Source organism: Rhincodon typus, chromosome 1 (genome assembly GCF_021869965.1).
Source record: "Rhincodon typus isolate 14 chromosome 1, sRhiTyp1.1, whole genome shotgun sequence".
In the NCBI taxonomy this organism is placed as follows: domain Eukaryota; kingdom Metazoa; phylum Chordata; class Chondrichthyes; order Orectolobiformes; family Rhincodontidae; genus Rhincodon; species Rhincodon typus.
In genome coordinates this window covers 2,969,803-2,975,871 of record NC_063332.1, presented here as the reverse complement: position 1 = coordinate 2,975,871, position 6,069 = coordinate 2,969,803, and the positions used below count along the sequence as shown (strand labels likewise).

Below are 6,069 nucleotides of genomic sequence, written 5' to 3'. Positions count from 1 at the left end.
GGGGGAGTTGGATGGGGTACAATGTGTGTGAGGCGGGGGAGTTGGATGGGGTACAATGTGTGTGTGAGGAGTATTTGAATGTTATCCAGTGTGAGTGAAGGTCCATTGTTGGATACAGTGTGCTTCAGAGTATGTGGCGTTGCTTTGAGCCTGCCAACAGTTGAGTATTCTGACTGTACGCCTGTTCTCCAGTGGGAGCTGTGTCAGCACAGTCTCCAACATGTAATTGAAGGCTATCCAACTGTTGGCGTGCAGCTTGACTGAGTCTGTGTCAATGCTGAGTTGACAGAGTGAGTTTCCAGGAACAGGGGAAGCTTTCCAAATAGTTCTTATCACATCTGTACTGAGGCTCAGCTGCAGCCTCTGGCCACATTGGAATGCACACACTGACAGGATATTACATTTCATTCCAGCCCCCAAAAGCTAATCTTCAACATATCAAATACACTGCTTTACAAATCAGTTGCCAAAACAAAAACAGTTTCTATCGTTTCTACTTAAGAGCTCAGAGTCATTGTACTGAAGAATGTCAACAAATCAATTCTCCTCATCACAACACTGCACTCCAAACGAACAAACAAATTGTCAGAATTCATACCTCTCTCCTGCAATTAATATCCCAAACTCTGGATTAATACCCAATGCCAAGATGAATTCCAGTACCCTCTTGGCACAATGATTGTGAGTCATTAACAAAAGAATTTAAACCTCACTGAAGACAGACATCAAATCCAGAGTTTCTCTGGAAATAGCCCAACTGTATGCATATCAAAATTCTGTTTCAGATGAGGGGAATTCAAAGGACAAATCTTCAACTTCATGTCTATTACACAATCCTTCAATTCAGAATTAATTCTCTATTTCTCAGGATTCTATCATCAAATGCTAAGATTAATACCCTGATCCTAGCATTGATTAGTCCATTTCCCCACCTTGAGTAATACTTCAGATTATGGGATTTTTGCCACCACCATGAGATTAATATCCACTTTTGCAGATGAACAGCACATTTCTGGAGTTCTGTCCTCTATTACCACATTCTGGGGATTAACAACCCTTTTCTTGGCAATAAAGCCCCATCCAGTTTTAACTACATAAACATAGAAAATCGGTGCAGGAGTAGGCTATTCGGCCCTTTGAGCCTGCACCACCATTCAATATGATCATGGCTGATCCTACAATCTCAATATCCCATTCCTACTTTTGCCCTCATACCCCTTGATCCCTTTAGCAGCAAGGGCCATGCCCAGCTCCCTCCTGAATATGTCTAATGAACTGGTCCCAACAGCTTCCTGAGGGAGAGAATTCCACAGGTTCACAACTCTCTGAGTGAAGAAATTCTTTGTCATTTCAGTCCTGAATGGCTTAACTCTTATTCTTAAACTGTAATGTCTGGTTCTGGACTTCCCCAACATCGGGAACATTCTTCCCACATCTAGCCTGTCCAATCCCATCGGGATTTCATATGTTTCTATGAGATCCCCCTCAGTCTTCTAAATCCCAGTGAGTACAAGCCCAGTCGATCCAACCTTGTCTCATATGTCAGTCCTGCCATCCCGGGAATCAGTCTGGTGAACCTCCAGTCGACGTACAGGAGCAGGAAGAACACAGCAAGCTATGCAGTATCTGGAGGAAAAGAGCAGTCAATGTTTCGGGTATTACCCTTCTTCAGGATACTGAACCTTCGCTAGGCTCCCTCAATAGCAAGAATGTCTTTCCTCAGATAGGGAGACCAAAACTGCAAACAATACTCAAGATGTGGCCTCACCAAGGCCCTGTATAACTGAAGCAAGACATCCTTCCTTTGATACATAAACCCTCTCACTATGAAGGAGAGCATGCCATTAGCTTTCCTCACTGCCTGCTGCACCTGCACACCAACCTTCAGCGACTGTTTGACCATGACACCCAGGTCTCATTGCACCTCATCTTTTCTTAAACTGCCACCATTCAGATAATAATCTGCCTTTCTGTTTTCGCTACCAAAGTGGGTAACCTCACACTTATCCACTGTATATTGTATTTGCCAAGTATTTGCCCACTCAACCAGTCTGTCCAAGTCACCCTGCAACCTCTGAGCATCCTTCTCACAGCACACACTGCCACCCAGCTTAGTGTCATCTGCAAGTTTGGAAATTTTGCATTCAGTTCCTTCATCCAAATTGTTAATGTATGTTATGAACAGCTGGGGTCCCAGCAAGGAACCCTGTGGTATCCCCCCTCGTCCCTGCCTGCCCCTCTGAAAAGGTCCTGTTTATTCCAACTCTCTGCTTTCTGTCTGCCAACCAGTTCTCTGCTCATGTCACACTTTACCTCTGATACCATGAGCTTTAATTTTCCTTCCTAATCCCTTGTGTGGAACCTTGTCAAAAGCCTTTTGAAAGTCCAGATACACAATATCTACTGATTCACTCTTGTGTACTCTATTGATCACATCCTCAAAAAATTCCAGAAGATTTGTGAAGCACAATCTCCCTTCAGTGAATCCATGCTGACTGGGACTGACTCCAAATGCTCAGTTATTACATCCTTAATGATTGCCATCATGTTGTGTGGCACTATCACCGTGCTAAATGGGACAGACTTCGCACAGATCTAGAAACTCAAAACTGGCCATCCATGAGGCGCTGTGGGCCATCAACAGCAGCAGAATTGTACTCCAACACAATCTGTAACCTCATGGCCCGGCATATCACCCACTCAACCATTACCATCAAGCCAGGGGATCAACCCTGATTCAATGGAGAGTGCAGGAGGGCATGCCAGGAGCAACACCAGGCATACCTGAAGATGAGGTATCAACCTGATGAAGCCATCAAACAGGACTACTTGCACACCAAACAGCGAAAGCAGCAAGTGACAGATACAACTAAGTGATCCCACAACCAATGGATCAGATCTAAGCTCTGCAGTCCTGCCACATCCAGTTGTGAATGGTGGTGGACAATTAAACAACTCACTGGAGGAGGAGGCTCCACAAATATCCCCATCCCCAATGATGGAAGAGCCCAGCACATCAGTGCAAAAGATAAGGCTGAAGCATTCGCAGCAATCTTCAGCCAGAAGTGCCCAGTTGATGATCCATCTCGGCCTCCTCCAGTGGTCCCCAGCATCAGAGATACCAGTCTTCAGCCAATTTAATTCACTCCACGTCATATCAAAAAACGGTTGGAGACACTGGATACTGCAAAGGCTATGGGCCCTGAACACATTCCAGCAATAGTACTGAAGACTTGTGCTCCAGAACTTGCCGCTCCCCTAGCCAAGCTGTTCCAGTACAGTTACAACACTGGTATCTACCCGACAATGTGGAAAATTGCCCAGGTATGTCCTGTACACAAAAAGCAGGTCAACTCCCACCGACCAGTTACTGCCCCATCAGTCTACTCTCGATTGTCAGTAAAGTCATAGACTCTGCTCTGTGTAGAACCATAAGAAACTACAGAAGGTGGTGTGCACAGCCCAGACCATCACAGAAGCCAACCTTCCTTCCATAGACTCCATTTACACAGCTCGCTGACACGGAAAGGCGGCCAACATCATCAATGACGCATTGCACCCCGGTAATGACCTTCTACAACCTCTTCCATCAGGCAGAAGATACAGAAGCCTGAACACACGCACACCAGCAGGTACAGGAACAGCTTCTCCCCGGCCATTATCAGACTGATGAATGGACTCTAGCCTCAAATAATGCTGATCTCACTAATGATGATCTCGCCTGACGCACACCCTGTGGAATGTAACCTGTATTCCTCTAAGTCTTTTTGATCTGTACATCCTTGCTTACTGTGATCTGCCTGTACTGCTTGTAAACAAAGCTTTTCACTGTACTTCAGTACCCGAGACAATCAATCAGACAATCAGACAATCAATCAATCAATCATACAGCATGGAAATGGACTCTTCCATCCAACCAGACCATGCCAACCGTAAGCCAAACTAAACTAGTCTCATCTGCCTGCTCCTGGCCCACATCCCTCCAAACATTTCCTATTCAAGCTCTTATCCAAATGTCTTTTAAACATTGTAACTGTATCTGCACCCACCACTTCCTCTGGAAGGTCATTCCAAATACAAACCACTCTGTGTTTAAAAAATTTACCCCCTCATGTTTTTTTTCCTAAATCTTTCTCCTCTCACCTTAAATATATGCCCTAATCTTGAAATTCCCCACCCTAGGAAAATGATATTCACCTTATCTATATTCCTCATGATTCCATAAACTTCTACAAGGTCACCCCTCAATCTCCAACATGCTAGTGAAAGACATCCCACCTTATCCAGCCTCTCCTTATAACTCAAACCCTCCATTCCTGCCAACATCCTGGTAAATCTTTTGCGAACCCTCTCCAGCCTAACAATAAGCTGTCATCAACATCACTATCAAGCAGGACCTGCTCAGCAATAACCTGCTCAGTGACGCCCAGTTTGGGTTCTGCCAGGACCACTCAGCTCCTGACCTCATTAGAGCCTTGGTTCAAACATGGACAGAAGAGCTGAATTCCAGAGGTGAGGTGAGGGTGACAGCCCTTGATATCAAGGCTGCATTCGACCAAGTGTGGCATCAAGGAGCCTGAACAAAACTGAAGTCAATGGGTATCAGGGGGCAAACTCTCCGGTGGTTGGAGTCATACCTGACACATAGGAAGATGATAGAAGCTGCTGGAAAAGCTCAGCAGCTCTGGCAGCATCTGTGAAGAAAAAATCAGAGTTAACGTTTTTTGTCCGGTGACCCTTCCTCAGAACAAGGAAGGGTCACTGGACCCGAAATATTAACTCTGATTTTTTCTTCACAGATGCTGCCAGACCTGCTGAGCTTTTCCAGCAGCTTCTGTTTTTGCTCCTGATTTACAGCATCCGCAGTTCTTCCAGTTTTTACATAGGAAGATGGTCGTGGTTGTGGGAGGTCAGTCATCTCAGCTCCAGGACATCTGTGCAGGTGTTCCTCAGAATAGTGTCCTAGGCTCAACTATCTTCAGCTGCTTCATCAATGACCTTCCCTCCATCATAAGGTCAGAAGTGGGGATGTTCGCCGATGATTGCACAATGTTCAGCACCATTCGTGACGCCTCAGATACTGAAGCAGTCCGTGTTCAAATGCAACAACATATGGACATATGGAACACCACCCCGTGCAAGTTCTCCTCCAAGACCATCCTGACATGGAAATATATCGCCATTCCGTCAGTGTTGCTGGTTAGAATCCTGGAATTCCCTCCCTAAGGACATTGTGGGTCAATCCACAGCACATGGACTACAACAATTCATGAAGGCAGCTCAGCACCACCTTCTTAAGGGGCAACTAGGAATGGGCAATAAATGCTGGTCCAGGCAGAGATGCCCATTTCTCATGGGGGAATAAAATATAGATCCATGTTACCAACATCACCAGCCATTTCCATATAAATACCCATGTTTACGATAATCTCTCCTGCCAATTGATAATCCATCCATGGCATCAATCCCCTCTGTCCCAGGATCACTGGCCCCTGTCTCGGGATCAATCCCTCTGTCCAAGGATCGCTGCCTCTGCATCGGGATCAACCCCTTCTGTCCCAGGATCGTTGCCTTTGTCCCGGGATCAATCCCTTTGCCCCAGGATCGCTGCCCCTGTCTCGGGATCAATCCCTCTGTCCCAGGATCGCTGCCCCATCCCAGGATCAATCCCTCTGTCCCAGGATCACTGCCTCTGCACCTGGACCAATCCCCTCTGTCCCAGGATCGCTGCCTTTGTCCTGGAATCAATCCCTGTGTCCCAGGAAAACTGACTTTGTCCCGGGATCAATCCCTCTGTCCCAGGATCGCTGTCTTTGTCCTGGGATCAATCCCGCTGTCCCGGGATCACTGCCTTTGTCCTGGAATCAATCCCTGTGTCCCAGGATCGCTACCCCTGTCTTGGGATCAATTCCTCTGTCCAAGGGTCGCTGCCTCTGCACCGGGAATAATCCCCTCTGTCCCAGGGTCGCTGCCTTTGTCCTGGAATCAATCCCTGTGTCCCAGGAAAACTGACTTTGTCCCGGGATCAATCCCTCTGTCCCAGGATCGCTGCCTTTGTCCCGGGATCAA

The 6,069-nt window shown here is 46.6% G+C and overlaps 1 protein-coding gene across 1 annotated transcript in view; it reads right to left on the bottom strand.

Annotated features, from left to right (window-relative positions):
• The window catches only part of LOC109925295 (probable carboxypeptidase X1), a 59,470-nt gene that overhangs the window by 52,670 nt on the left and 731 nt on the right, over nt 1–6,069 (bottom strand). The gene's annotated exons all lie outside the window — the stretch shown is intronic.